Source organism: Onychomys torridus, chromosome 8 (genome assembly GCF_903995425.1).
Source record: "Onychomys torridus chromosome 8, mOncTor1.1, whole genome shotgun sequence".
Taxonomy (NCBI): Eukaryota; Metazoa; Chordata; class Mammalia; order Rodentia; family Cricetidae; genus Onychomys; species Onychomys torridus.
Window position 1 is genome coordinate 26,042,026 of NC_050450.1, and position 16,379 is coordinate 26,058,404.

General features: G+C 40.0%; 1 protein-coding gene across 10 annotated transcripts in view; it reads right to left on the bottom strand.

Annotated features, from left to right (window-relative positions):
* The window catches only part of Tenm2 (teneurin transmembrane protein 2), a 1,224,381-nt gene extending 1,208,314 nt beyond the window's left edge, over positions 1-16,067 (bottom strand). For 8 of the 10 annotated variants that reach the window (XM_036196007.1, XM_036196006.1, XM_036196005.1 and 5 more), the window contains exon 1: positions 15,103-15,539. The gene's annotated coding sequence lies outside the window, so the exon portion shown is untranslated. Of the gene's footprint in view, positions 1-15,102; positions 15,540-16,003 lie in introns of those variants that run through there. The other 2 variants (XM_036195999.1, XM_036196008.1) reach the window with 2 other exon arrangements.
* Between the last annotated feature and the right edge of the window lie 312 nt (positions 16,068-16,379).

The following is a 16,379-nucleotide window of genomic DNA, read 5'->3' on the forward strand; positions in this document are numbered from 1 at the left end:
AAGTTCCTCAAGGCGTTGCTACAAATTGACAGACAGTCTCTTAGCACTTGACTTGATATGAGAAACAGTGAAAGACATGCAGACCTCTCAAATAGTTCCATGCTGGCCAGACAAGCACCATGGCTCAAGAAGGCAAGCCAGCTCATCCATAAGTCAATTGTGAATTACTCTCTCTAAATTGGCCCTGGAGTACCCTTCAAATCAGAGAGAGAGAGAGAGAGAGAGAGAGAGAGAGAGAGAGAGAGAGAGAGAGAGAGAGAGAGATGGGGGAATGAAAGCCTGCTTTCCCCACAAACACACACCTTTTGGCTAGCTGCCATCCCAACTTGTGGAGATGTGCAGATCTAAAAGGACCACTACTGGAACTCTATCAGAAAAATGTCACATCAAGAGTTTGGCATAGGAGCTGCCAGCAGGCACTCAGACACATCTTATTCTAGGCCTGACCTACACAGGAGGTATATGAAATAACTCAGTCCTGAGATAGCCTAACGTTCACAACCCTCTGTCCTCCAACAATAGGAATCAGGGAAATGGTGCTGTGGTTTTATTTATTTTCTAAAGAAAATGGGGTTCTTGTCTTTAAGAAAAATGGAGGAATCTGAGGAATAACCTACAGTACTAGCCTCTTCCTTAAGATTTTAAGAAAACCCACAATCTAGCAATTGTGTAAATCTGAGTTACAAAGACTGTATTTCACTCTCTCTCCAACAGAAGATAGAGTCCTCTTTTATCTAATCCACTGAATGTAGTTGTAGATTTAGATGTGAAAGCGAATGATAAATTCAGATGGAAGCTGATATTTCAGAGTATAGCAACAAACCTGCCTCCTGGTGACATGCTATGTAGGTGTGATATATGTATATGTCACACACACACACACACACATCACACACTTGTGCAAATGCGTATACACATGGCAAGTGATCGGAGGGAAAAGAAGTCATCTTTGACAAGCAAGTGTTACACATAAACACAGAGAGAGAGATGCCAGGCGGTGGTGGCGCACACCTCTAATTCCAGCACCTGGGAGGCAGGAGCAGGCAGATCTCTGTAAGTTTGAGGCCAGCCTGGTCTACAGAGTGAGTTTCAGGAAAGGCTGCAAAGCTACACAGAGCAACCCTGTCTCGATAAACAACAACAACAACAATAAAAATGAAACGCAGAGAGACATGGAAAGAATGCAGAGGACACACTGTCATCATGGAGGATGTTAAGGATCCTTCCATTCTCAGAAGCCTGCTTCCTGGGCCTGGATCCTTGGACAATGCCTGCACTCCTCTTTACACAGATATCCTTGGGAAAATGTGTCAATCATTTTATCAGCAGGTTAACCGTGACGCTATTATCACCTGGCATAAGCTTACCATCCTGTGCCTGTCTTCACAACTCTCCTGGTTTGTGGCAAGTTCCCCAGCTTGACATTTACAACCATGGCTAAATCCTAAAGAGGGCTTAATAAAAAGATTAATTTACTCTTCTTTCTCCTCTCTCTCTCTCTCTCTCTCTCTCTCTCTCTCTCTCTCTCTCTCTCTCTCTCTCATTTCCCCATGAGTCACGGTTGGCCATCTACAAGAACAAAATATCTAACTGAAGAAAAGTCTCTTCCAAAGGCAGCATCTGTCTCCCTGGCAGACTCTGCTGACAGTTGGGACCTGGCTCGGGAGCTTTTCCTTCAAGCTCTGTGGGGCTGAGTTATTAGTGGGCTCTCCTCTTCCCAGGTGCTGTTTCCTACCAGCTCTTCCCGATTGGAAAGAGGGATTTGTATATATTTATCCTTCTGGGAATCTGCTATTGTGTAAATATCTCCAGCTGAGACCCCCGTGGGAAGCCGCACAGGACAAGGAAGCTCTCGCATTTCTCATCTTGCAGACCTCCACCAACAGCTTAGCAGTTCCCAAGGGTCTGCTCCTGGGTATTCTTATGTAAGCACTTTCTCCTTCAGAAAGAGAAAGAGATGCGTAGAGACACTGAAATAAAAATGCCCACAGCTTTCTAAGGGAATTTCAAAATAGCAACTATCTTAAATACCAAGGAAAATACCTGGTTCTTCTCCAAATCCCAAGATAGCTCCTGGTAGATGGAGAAGTAGATGGTGGCATGGGGGAGGGAAAGGAGGTAAAGGGGACTGTGAATGACACTAGGAAATATAAACTACACCAAGTCCATGCAGCAAGCTCCAGCTGAGGAAGTTCTGTCACTTTGGCAATTTTGTGAAAAATACTGAGATAAAGCCATTCTGCGTTTTGTTTGGAAAGTGCCTCAGGTGGGGGCATGATTGCAGAGCCATGGTATTCTAGGCATGGCACATCTGTCTTGTTCTAATTTGGAGCTTAAAACCCTTCTGTCAGGCTTTCCCTCTCCTTCAAAATTTCTTCTCAAAAAAAAATTTTTTTTTTTCTTTTCAACAATGACTCCAGCCTTAAAACCTCTGGAGGCTCTGGATTCTTCCAAAAAAATCAGAGATTGTCTTCTGCTGCTCCCAAGTCTCCTCATAGTTCAGAAGAAAACAGGGAGCAGCCGGGGAGGCCAGCTCTCTTTGGCTTGAGGTGCTCTCCAGTTCCCCGGAATCACATGAGATAAAAACTGTTTGGGATCAATTATCAATAACCTTCTTGTGGAAAGAAAAAGTCATTGAAATTTAAGACTTAAGCATTTAAGAGAATCCAGGAGCTCCTTGAATTTAACATTTTCTAAGAATAAACACAGAGAAAAAGATTAAACCTTCAAAGATCACACTTATGTAAGTCAGACAACAACAAAAAGCTACACAGTGGAAGGCTTAATCTCAAACAAAGTTGGGAAGAGAGGATTTTGCATGAAACTGCTCCTCTGGCTAGACCGCTTTTGTTTACAATAAGAAGTAGAATTTGGACCCATTACATATTCTTTCTTAGGTTTTCTAGTGAATTGAGGTTGTTAAAGTAACACTGTAATTATCTTTTATCTATGGCATGATTTATTTATAATATGAAATTTCCTTTTACATTTTTAAGTTATAATAATTCAATGTTCTCCTTAATAGTAAAAAAATGGAATATGGAACAAATATTTATCTCACCATTTCTTCTCAAGAATTCTCTGATGATGCTTTGATTTTATATATATGTATGCATGTATATATATATATATATATATATATATATATATATCACATTTTGTTTTAAAGATTTAAAGTTTTTTTCAGTTTTAAAGGTCATATTTAGAATGGATCCAACTATGAATATGAATGAGTTGGAGGCTACGCCTAAAGCTGGTGCCTTTTCAAGTAAAAAAAGACTTACTAATAGTTCCATTTGTTTTCCATTAAAAATCTCCTCATTGTATTCACAGCAATCCACATGGCAGTATCTGAGCCTGCTTGGACAAAGCATTTGCTTTGTGTGTATCAGATGCAAAATTTACTTAAATTCCAGATAATTACAAGTGCATCTGCTAGGCTTTGTCACTGGTCTATACGAACATTTCCACAGTGTATACAAAGAGCAATTACCCAACAACTAAAGAAAAAGAAACAGTGATTTCTGAAAATTATAGCCAGCTTCTTTATCAAGGAATAAGTTTGTGCTAAAAGAATACAACCCCAAAACACTTAAAAAAAAAAAAAAAAAGCTTTCACTCACACCACATAAATTATCTACAAAGAACAAAAAAGGAGCCTTTTCAACTGTTAAATTACTAGGTATGAAACAAGGATAACTGCAATTTCAAATAAAATCATCTCACAAAACATTAAAGTCCCCCTGAAAAAGGGTGGGGGCACAAAAATCCCAACAACACAAACACATTTAAACCATTTTGATGCAGTGGTAAATGGTCTCATTCTCTGTTCATGACAAAATGTTGCAAAAATAGTCACTTACCCTATTTCTTATCAATTCTGAGTTCTCTAATTTGAAATATAAGTTCACAGAATCAAGAACATCAAAACAGAGAAGATCTGAAAATAAAATTCAAAAGTATTGGCTTTATACATTAAATACTCAACTCAAGGTCTGCCTATGGAACGCCAGTTGGGCCATTTGATCAAGAGCACTTTCTCTCTTTCCTCCCCCACCCTTTCTTCTCCTGTGCTTTCTTTTAACTTCATGCACAATCCCATTTCAACTGTCACACTCTACACAGCCAGCCTTCCTTCAAAGCCCAATCCAATTTTCAGACTTTTACACCTCATGCCAGCTAAACAACATCAACGGCCCTCCTGTGCAAAGGCCTAATAGAGTAGAACTGTTCTCTCTCTCTCTCTCTGTCTCTCTCTGTCTCTCTCTCTCTCTCTCTCTCTCTCTCTCTCTCTTAGAAACTCACAAAGCTTTCCACCGTGATCAAAATAGTAGCGTAAGAACAGTTTCAGAGAGAGAGCTATTTAACACTGACCAATTTTTGTGACCTTTGACTTATATGGAATCCATCAGTTTTGTGGTCACTGATTTCCTCTTCCACCTTCATTTAAATATCTTCATTATCATTCCGTAAAATGTATTATGTTACTGGTCAAAGCTATTCGTCAGTAAAAAGCCATCTTCATATTCCCCAAACTGGAAAATCATCATTATCATTAATATTTCATAGAACTGCATTAAATGAGACAATATTCAATATTTAACTATCTAATCCTACAGTAATTTATATTAGAAAATACCAACCATGTGAGAATTCAACCAGTCAGATTATTTTATTGGATGAACCTTTGTCGTTATTAATAACACTTCAGTGTCTCATATTTTTTCAGCACAGAGTGTAACATCCAAGGACTAAAAGTGATTTTGTTTCTAATTAATTCTCAAAATCCTTGGGAGACAGTGATGGAAGGATAAATATATTAATTCAGAATTGAAGAATTAAAGGGTGAGCCTTCAGATGCAAAAGTTGTATCTGGGATACAGATTACTTGTGTGGGTCCTGTACCTCACTGGGTTTACTAATAATTTAGTAGGAAGCAGAAAGCTTTAAACCTCAGAGAATCTGAACACACAAGTTAAAGGAAATTCAGTTGTATCCCTTTTGAGTGCCACAATTATTCTTATTTCAAATTGACAAATTGACATTTAGTTTTTATGATATGTCATGCACAAATCATGTGACTGACTGGTTTACTGACCATTGTTAGGCCATCCAGCTCATCCCTCTGTCCTCTGCACAAATTCTTTCTACCTTCTACCTAGCTGTTTGTGAACTTTGAACATTCGCAATTGGACAAAGATTGGTCCATTGCAGGTAATTTATACTTAACTTTGGCATAAGAAGAGGATAGCGTTTTACTAGGATTCCGGGTGATGAGAAAATGAATTATGTAAGTTACATATTTTAGATTGGTGTATGTTTATGAAAATCAAAAGCATTGTGCTTAATAATTTTGTAATCAGGAATTGCCTCTGATTTGTCTTAGGAAACAAAAGATCTTCATGTTGCTATTGACTTTTCAAGTGCATATTCTGAGGTACTTGTTATACATCACTTAAGATCCTATAGCTCAATATAAAGAATAATAAAATATATTGAAGGGTTTTTGTTTACATGTTTTTTGACTCCCTTTTTTCAGTTTGAAGAAATTCTGTTTATCTTTTATAGACTGTTCAATGTTGTCTCATAGTACAGAACACAAAAGAGCCAGCCTCAATAGCTTAGAGTTTTAGTAAGAGGGGTGTGACTACCACAGAAAGACATTAATTGGATGGGGTACATCAGCCTATAACTTTGAATAGGAAACCAGGAAGCCTCAGAATCAAGGGCAGAGTGATTTTCCATTTGCACATGATTGGTGCAGAGATACACTTCTAATGGTAACAGCAATGGTAGTGTAAACACAGTTGCTAGTGCAAAAGACATGTTGGGCTCCAGTGGAGCAACGGAACCCAGGGACAGCAGCAGTGGGCTTGGTTTCCCATCTTTCTCAAAGTTCCTGAGAGTCTAATTAGCCTTATAACCCAAGATTATTCTCTCTCCCTCACAATGAGAACATGACCTGATTCCAAATAGAAAACATTTCAAATTGTTTCAGTTAATTATATAATAAAGTAAGGAAATAAAGATGTGTTTCAATATTGTGAATTGAAAAAAAATATCGCTTATCAAAAAGACTTACATCCAGAAGGACCCCAACAGTCGCTGATAAACTATCTCATAAGTGCTTAGACATTCTTACAACCAAGAAACCACAAAGAAATGAGCCAAGTACCTAAGTTTAAGAGAAGAACACACCATCAATGGCTCTACATATTTTTTTCACCCATTGCTTCTCCAATTCAAACAGTCAAGGAACAGATGATGGAAAAGAAATTTGGATGGTGTGGCTACTATTTGCTGGAAATGAGTTATGAACATCTTGAAAGTCACAGTCAAAATGAACATGAATCATGAAGCTGACAGAGGATCTCAAAAGTCAGAGCAGATTGACCAAAGTCCAGGAAGCTATTACCTGGGGCCTCAGAAAGGGTCACAGTGCCTCCATGCACTCTTCCTTTACCATCTGCTTTCAAGCTAGTCACCTCATGCTTTTCAAGAACATTACCCTTCCTGCAAATGACTGAGAAGAGATAAATTTAGGAGCACCATCACATGAAAAGTAAACCCTAGAACTTGCATATTAACCTGTGATTTCATGTTGAGGAAAGAGATCTTTAGAGATGAGTTTTCACCCTTGGGAGGTGAGGAATGAGTTAGCATTTTCTCCTTTTTCCACTTTCTGGAATTGTTAAAATTTTCTTCTTGATCTCTTTTTTTTTTCTTTTCTTTTTTGAGGAAATCATAAGTTTATGTATCACTCATGAACAATGTAAATGGATAGCTTGCAATGTGAAGTGACTTAGCCACTTGCTCACTGATTCATGGCCCACAGGTAAGAGGCACAGACTCTGCAAAGCTCCAGTTTTAGGATTTCTTCTTATTCTTATTCGGAAACCCAGAAGTAGAGAAGTACCTGACTTCTGCAGCTAGAGACATACAGTTTAATACTCACCTTCTGGCTTCAGGTAAGCAGGCCCGTTACTAGATAGCTGAATGTTTTAAAAGAAAGAAATGAAAAGAAAAGATGCCTGACCTCACCTAAAGCTATGCTCTTAGGATAATAAATACATTTGAAGTTGCAAGGAGGTGCTCCAATGTGTGCTGTATACATACACCAAAATAAATCAGTAAATAAATAAAATGGAAAAGGAAAGGAGCATAGTGACAAAAACTTCTGAATGTCCCTAATTAAAATGGTATTTTAAACATATACACATACATCAACATAAGGTATTTTCACCTATAAACTATAACTTCTAGTGCACAAACCAGTAATCCTCATACACACATGCCCTAAACTGCGTATGATTCTGTGTGTACCCCATGGGGGCTTAATAAACACTTACGAATTGACTGACAAGAGAAAAACCAAGAAATGACAACCTTCAGGGTAGCCGTAACACAATTTTAACTTGAAAATTGCCCAGGAATAGACTTCACAATCTATGGGAACATACACAAATCATATAAAAAAGAAGTGGTGCCCCTCATATACCTAGACTGGCCTTAGGGAATAGCTTAGTGAAAAATCGCTGCTGTGGGAAAGAGAGTTCAGCCTCTGTATCTATTTACTGTTTGGCTTCTGCAGCGAATCCAGCTACAAGCAACGTTTATTCTGTAATAAAAGGTATTATAAGATCATGTTTAACATTAAGATTAGAAGAAATACAAAGTTGTGCTCAATCTTTAATACGTTTCTCACAGAGTCTACAAGGATCACCCACCCTTCCTTTCAAGTCTCAAGATTCATGTTGCCATTTTAATTTCTTCGCAGAAAAAAAAAATAAAGAAAATAATCATAATCTCTAATGCTGAAATAGCTCTTCAATAGAAGCTTTCCCAAACAAATGGAAATTAGTAATCCATCACAAATCTTATCAGCATTTTCACAAAATGACACATTCACAGTGCACCGACCTCCTGCAAACACACCTCATCCTGCATCCTAGAGGAAGAAAGCTTCCAAATGTCTCAAGTTCCAAAGTGCTGTGTTCTTCCCCGAAGTTCATATTCACTTCCTGCCTTGGGAGACCAGAAGGGGCCAGACATAACAATTTACCAGGCCTTTTGGGTGAAGAGTGGTTATCAATAACATTCGTCCTATCAATTTGGTTTTGCCAAATCACTGTGAAACAGTGACCAGCTCAGCCACTGCCGACTTTGTAGAGCCATTTCCTTCCACCTTAGTAGATTTCCAAAAATATGATGAGAAGTGGGGGCGGCAGAAAAAGAAAAACCACACTGAAGACTTATGCTGTTACACTGACAGGGTAAAACAAGAGAAATAACCAGGATTAGCTGCAGAGGGAATCTTAAGTGACAATACACAAGAGGAATAAGAAGAGCCTGTGTATATGTCTCTGTGCCATCAAAGGCCAAATACAAGCACCTCCCTTAAGTGTAGCAATGCTGTCTTAGCATTGGCCTTTTTGAACTATTCAAGCCACAATAAAGCTTTGCACATACCATCTTATTCCTGTCTTTAGTACCACCTTATTCTCTCTGTTTCTCCCATCCTGGAACTGAAAAACAAATGCAGGGTCTTGTGCTTGCTAGACAAGTGCTCTGCCATGGAGTTCACCTTATTCTTCGTACCTGTTCAGGCCCCTATATTACTAATACTCCATGCCTTTAGTCCCCCAACTCACAATCCCTCTCCAGGATGGGCTTGATCACTTGCTTGGTTAGAAAATTGAATCTGTTTGCCAATCTACACTTTGAACATCTAAATCACTACATGTTTCCAAGAGTATAAAGCATGCTAGACTTCTTAAGGAGATCGATTGTGTAGGAAAGTTACTGCTTCCAGATTTCCTGACCTTCCCCTTGTCAACACAGACATACCTTGATTTTCAAATGATATCTTTCAGATTTTGGATTCTCACCATCCAGCAAGGGGAAAGGACACGTTGATTTTGCCTCCTGTTTATTTTCTTGGCTGCTTCATGTAGCTGTGAGATTGATGATTGATCGTTTTTCCACACTCACCCACAGCCTTTTTTGTAGCCACATGTAAATTTGCCAATGGGTAATTAAGCAGCAGACACATCCAATAAATATAATAAATAAATTTGATTTTTCCCCCTCTTAGTAATTGGTTTCATCTGACTGAATCTGATGGCATGTAGGGATATATAAACAGGATTAAGAAAGAGAAAAATTAGATGCTGGGTCATAAGAATTGTACAGCCCTAACCACTGTGAAATGTCTCTGTAATATCTATGTGATTCTTGGGGTTGAAATAGAGAGAAGCAGGTTATCTTTTCCCAAGACATTTCAGTGAAGTTAAAAATAAAACTGGAGGCAAGAGCATTAGTGTAAGAAAAGGTTAACAACTACAGAGCTTCTTTTCCTTTCTTAAGTGCCCTCTTCCCCCAACACCCACTGCCCTTCCCTTGTTCCATCACTAAACTAGTGCTTGTAGTTCCAGACCTTGACTGAGGTCTCCAAGTCATGAATAGAAAGGACTTGGATAGACTAGGAGACAAAAGGTGCACAGACACTTGTGCACAATTACTACCTGTGCAAATGCTACAAGGACCCAAAGTGAAATCATTCCCCCACACATCCTACACACACAAAGAAACGGGCATTTTCTTACATTGTGAAGAAAGTGCCCACTTCCATTCCCATTTGATTTCTTGGATATTATTTTGAGAGCAGATTGCTCTTGCCACCAAAGGCACAGTACCTGGCTTGTCTCTGGAATCCTAATATTGAATATTGAAGGAATAAACTAAGGTAAGGGCTAAAATGTACTCTAGTGCCGTTTTCCTTTTTCTGTGTGTCTTCTAAGTAATCTCTTCTTAAAAATGTAGTATATATTCAAATGCCCTAATATCCCCGATGCCTTCAAAATGAGCATGGTTAATATTTAAAAATGAGCTGCAAAGAGTCTGTAGTAATAAGTATGATTTTGGATGTATAAATATACAGATTACTATAGGTATAGATATAGATATCTTCTACAATACTGTTTCATCATTAGAAATAATTTAAAAACTTAAATTTTTCAACATTTAGAATGGAATATTGATGTAGCTTTAAAAATGATACTAAGTGCTTACATTTTTAAATGGTTATTTTGCACAACTGGATTTTCTTAATCTCTGCCCAAATGAGGTCTATTTCAGTATTCCTTTCCTACATATGCTCTTATTCCTCTCCTTAAAGCAAGAGAGATATCAAAACATTGGATATCAGTTAAGCCCTAAGCAATAATTTAAAAAAAAAAAAAACCACAGCATTTAAATATAAGTTTCTACCAAAAGAACCCTGTCCCCTGTAAAATTTAGAATTGGGATATCACCCTGAGTATCAAGTTTATTGCCTTCATATGACTAATACTCTCTGACTTTAGCTTTACTTTCTAGTAGGTAAACATTAAGGAACTTAAATAAGTTAATAAATTTATGGCTTATTCTTTTCAACCATATTCCCAAATATATCATTTGACAGGGTACAAAACTCCATTTCCTATAAACTTACAGTAAGCACAAAGGACATTTCCAATGACGATGAATAATGCAAAATATCTAAACTTACAAAAGCAAAACAAAACAAGCCAAAGCTTATAAAGCACTAAGCAGCTTACTCATTAAAGCAATAAAATGTAATTTCTGATAGCTGAGTTTTAAACTTTTGTGAATCTACCTTGTATTCTACTGCATTGAAAAGAACAAGCAAACAGAAAAACTTCATATTTGTGTCTCAAAATATGTGACAGAGCTACCTCAGCGAAGACAGAGTAGCAGGAGGGACAGACAGACAGTTCCCAAACCAGGAGATCTGCAGACAGACACAATCCCCTTCCCAACTGCAGGTCAGTCCAGAGCTGGGCACCTCAAAGGAATCAAGTCTCTTCCCAAACACACAGCACTGTATTTCTTCAAGACAGACTTGACTGCTTAGCACTTGCCATGCATGCACACTCTAGCCGGGGCATACACTGTTAGTAATATGAGGGATGTTGTCAACTGGTCCGCTCAAGTCACATTGTTTCAGGGGAGGGGTTGTGGAACTCTTTACCAAGAGAAATAGATTTTCCTTAAAAGAACACTGGCATTGTTTTGTTTGGATTTCTCTTTATTAAACTTACTGAGTTAAAACACCTGCTCTCTTTTCACCCACAGCACAGCCATCTAGCACATAACTACCCCCTCCCCAAAATCCAGAGAATTTCTTTTGCTTATAAAGATTGCAATTTTATGCCCAGGGCAGATGGACCAATGAAAGAGTTTCAGGGAAACAAAAAAACAAACAAACAAAAAAAAAACAAAACAAAACTAAAGGAACTTCATTTGTGGACTAGTTCTCAGAGTTCTTCATGTTTTGCTATGCAGCAAGTGATTTTTGAGAGCTCACTACTTCAAGTTCAGAATCACAAGGCAGTATATACAATATACTGGATTGTGCAGGGACACACAGGTTTTAAAGAAAGAGATTATGCTTCTATAGCGTCTAGAGCCTTTTGAAAAAATTAGCAGCACAACTCTTAGTTCATCTAAAATAATTACATTAAGAAGTGCTTTGTCTTTCTTACCTGGGAAAAGAGACCAAGATAGTAAAAATAACTATATGTTGCTGGTTGTTCATATTACTAAACAATGTGACTATTTCTTATATAAATCAAACTAAAACCAAGAAATACAAAGAATACTTTAGCAAAGCTGAAGAAATTCTATAAAATTACTGATATATTTTTTAAAAAATATTAAATTCATTATTCATTACTTACAAAAATGTATCTCATTTAATCAAATACCACCGCCTATCTTTCCACTCTAAGTATATTTTAAAACTGCAAGTATTTAGGTATTATCTGATGGCTGAATGTCTGCTCCACCTCTTCTGAGAGTGGAATGGAGAGTGTGAACACATAAGGGTTACCAAGAGTCAGCAGCCGATCAAAGAATGAAATTGTTGCTCCATGCAAAGTAATGGGGAAAAGAAAATAAGCTTTGTCCACAGCCATGGGGGAGGTAAGCAGTTTGACAGTAAGTTTTCCCTCTCCAAATCTCACTATCAGTTTAACTTGCAGCCCTCAGATGGGCAGGGATTTAAAAAAAAAAAGAAAGAAAGAAAGCCCTTGGAAATGACCTTGATCATATTTCACCAGAAATCACTTCTCAAAATCAGTCTGCACAAAAGGGAAAACTATGAAGGAGCTAGGTGATGCAGGTGCCCCTGAAAAGCACACAGTTAGTTCAAAGTTCCTTTCACTCACACAAGGAAAAGGAATTGCAATTAATTTTAAGAAATGTTTGTTCAGTAGGTCTAGCATAATCAACACGTTGGACATGCAGAGAAACCTCCATTCCTGTAAAGATGTAAGCAGGAACTCTAACAATAGAGTCAGACATGATTGTCAAGGTCTGTGAATCCAGTCTCAGACACCTGTCCTTCTACACAGCCCCCTTGCCAAAAAAGAAGTTACTTTCTCCAGGAAGTGCAAGGCTTTTTTTGCACATATGAAATGCCACAGGAATACCAATTGAAAGTAAACTCTCTAATTTACCAACAAGCCCATCAAGATGATGATACTATTTTGATACATTAACTTGAAATCAACATCAGGCACATGAGTTAAAGGCTCTTAGTGAAGATTTAATAATAAACTTAATGCTAATAAGAAACCCACCAACCACACCAACAAGCCACAGATATGCTACCACAGAGAACCACATTAGAGCAATTGAAAATCCAGTTAATTGAATAGTAGTATAGCTTGCCATTGAGTTGAAAACATGGAGGTGTTGAATATTTTAACACAAAATATCAGAGCTTTTTAGAAGCTGCCAGGAAAGAAGTCCACAGAGGGGTGGGGTGAAGAAAAACTAAACAAAACAGAAAACAAACCTCAGCAGGGAAGAAATGTGTTCTTAAAAATAAACAGATTCCTGGTCTTCCTCTATAGTGAAGATGCTGAGAAGGAAGCTAATTTTGATGTTTGTATATAAAGGTGTGCTTTGAATATGTACCAATTAGATGGTTTGCCCCATGGGCCCATCCAAAGAGTCCTCAACGTGGTGGTCAGCTGTCTCTTAGTGCCCATGCTTGTGGGTGTTGTGGACTATTACTGTAGCTGCTCAGCATGGGGTACACTGCCCTGGCTTTGGTCATAAAAGAGGAATACTGAGATGTTTTGGATGCCTTAGGTTCAGAGGATTGGCGGTTAGTAGGTGAATGCATTTCTGTTTCTTTATGATTCATACAAGCAAATCCTTCAGTCAAAAACTGTTCTAAATGAATAGAAGTGGAGTGTTTTTCTCCTCCAATTTAATCAAAATGGTAAACTCAAGGGTCCACGAAAAATATTTTAAAATGGCAATATTGCCATCTCAAGAGAGTCCTGAATAAACAGCACTCTCTTTCCAAATAAGATGCCTCATTTTTTTATTAGTAGGATACAAAGACAGAAATAAGGTTTAGATCTCAGGAATTTTAAGAATGGCTTTTGTCAACCCTAGGGGAAACAGAACAGGTGAATCTGCAAGGTGGTTTAAGGGAGATTTGCTCTAACATACAACAGCACCTGACTACTTGAGTTAATTTACAGCTGGTTTTATTCTTCAGTCCTGAATATACTATGCTACCTCCTGCAGTACTCCCAACACCAGCTAAGTTTACATTAAAGCAAAGTTTGATAGTACTACAGCAAGCCATGCTCCCTACACCCAGGCAGCCTGCTGCTCTTGAGGTGACTACTACACCATACAGGCAGTCTTCTTTGCAGAATAATATTCTCCCTGAGCAAAAACACATGTGCCTCGGAGCATTCCTAACCTGGGTCTCCTCATCTGAGTTTAGAGCCCCGTGCATTTGGAGGTGATAATATACAAGCACAGCCCTCCTCTCTTCTGTACCACTCCCATATACCACCAGTGCATTTATACATGGCTTAACAGAAAATTTCCAACCCTAAACCCATTTCCTTTTCCAAATCGCTGATTTGCCTTTACTTATTGACCCTTCAATTTTTCCACCGAACTGGAACTGAAAACTTAAGGAGGAACAAAAAAGACAAATGAAATATCATAACTACCCAGAACCCTCTAAAGAACTCAAATTATCTGATGGCATTAAAGAACTATTATATGTGATATTAAAAATAATGTTTAAAATGGATCCTGGCAGCAAGAGTGATGGAGTGAATTCTGTTTTTAAAAAAGAGTAAAGGTCCAATTTGCATGCATTATGCTAGCTATTTTAAATAATTTCATTTCATGTGTATAGCAGAGACTACTCTCCCTCCCCAATTGACAAGACATCACTTTAAGTAAGAGCTGAGAAAGGGCTGGTCTGAGGTTAGCAAGCTCTGTATGTCTCACAATTGTGAATAAAACAATACCAGTATCCTCCCTGCTTCTTCAAAACCCTAAATTTATTATTAAGTAAATTTAACCATAGCTCAGTCACTGGAGTGGAGGATGCACTGAACCACTTATCTGTTTATTATCTTTGCAAGCCACATGAAAAGCCGTGTCTATTATTGCTTCCTGCAAATCTACAGCAATGTAATGCAAAACAGCATTTTTAAAGAAATTCTCTTTTGGAATGCAAAGGATTCTTCCTGCAATTTTGAATATTTTAGCCAGCGTGTACCATACAGTAGGTCTGGAATCACTGGCATCGGTCATGCTGTTAAAACTGAGTCAAAACGCATTGTAATCCCGGAGAGCGATAACCTTAAACATGAATGCAATGTTAAAATGAATCCTAAAAGAATCCCTATAATTGCGATGAACATTAGAGAGAAAGCGGCAAGTCCTTCTGCAGGGAAATAACAGCCGGCTCTACCAATCTTTCCCCTCCCCGCCCCCAAACTCATGCAACTAATGATGACCTCCCGAAGTGCCGAATTTAAATGTTCCAGCATTCATCTGAGGATGAAGGGAGAAGAAAAAAAAAATTAAAAAAATACACAGAAAACCATGAAACAAGTTGCAAACTGCACAAACGCAAGGCCAGGGAGAGAAAACTGCAGCGATTCAGGAGCGATTGCAGAATGAAGAGCAACAGAACGGAAACGAGGAAGAAAGAAAAAAGAGGAGAAAAAAGCCTTAAGCATTAAAGAGTAAGAAGTGAAAAACATTTACCAGCAGCTCGGTCAGTAGCTTCGCTCCCTGACACCATCTACATAGAGAGAGAACTTAGCCTAGAGTCTTCGGTCCCAGCTCGCTTTGGAGCAAAATTCCTTCACTTCGAGGGGGCAACACACACCCTCCAGAAAGAGAGAGAGGGAAAGAAGGGAAAAAAAAATAATCCCAAAGACCTAGCCAGGCTTTCTCCCTCCTCCCTCTTACCCGCCCCCCAGACTCCCCAAACGGTGCTCGCTGCTTCTGCACAGTTCAGGCTTTGCTGCGGAGGCGCCGCTGCCGCTGCTGCCGCGGCTGCCGCTGCTGCTGCTGCTGGAACTGCTACTTCAGAAACGATTAGGAGGAGGACGCCCAAGCACGACCTGAGCCTGCGAGCCACCCAGGACCAATGTGCAACCTGCTCTGGAATCAAACCCATAACACACGCAACGCACACCCAGTGGCTCCTGCACGCGCACACACGCGCCCGCCCGCGCGCCGCACAGACACACACGCGCGCACACACATATGCACACGCGCGAGCGCGCACATACACACATGCAAACACGCGCACACAGAGGCGCGGAGCTCCGCTCACTGCCCGCCAGCCCGCCCTCCCGCGCTGTCCCTCTGTGGGAAGTGAGAGCCAATCCCCGGCCCGGAGCGCGCGCACAGGCCCCGATAGCCCTAGCTGGGTTGGTGCCTCTGGGTCTACGGGGTAGCGAGCTGCAGGAGGGGCTCTCGGCTGGGAAAAAGGGGCGCTAGGGGCACGTGTACCCCTTTGTCTGCAGAGACACCCCCCTCCTCCTTCCAGCCGGGCGTTTCCAAGAGCAGAAACTGAGCGCGTCAAGCCCGGGCCGCGTAGAGTTCAGTTCGGCTCAGGGCTTGTCCCGAACAGGCCCGGTTCCCTAGCTGCACGCACCGAGAACTCTGCTTTGCTAAACCCGATGCACCACGGCTGCACCCGGGGCTCTGCGAACTAGGGAGCATCGCCAGCCTACGCATCCTGCTGGCGACCGGAGACTGCCCCGGCTCACGAGCATGCCCAGTGCTCGGCTGGACCCAGACGGTTCCTACCAGGGTTAGGATTGCAGAGCGCAGCAGAGAGGGCAGAGCCTAGGGAAGGCAGGGTTTCCGGAGCCTTCCCAGCTGCAGACCTACCTCCCCTGGATTGCCAGGTGGTGGCCCCAAATCTGCCCCCAAGCGCGCGGAAATAGGAAAGTGAGGCTTCTAAGCCTCAGAAAACAGTTTCTTTTCTGTCTTTCAGAAAGAGAATTCCAAAAGAAACGACTGGTTCA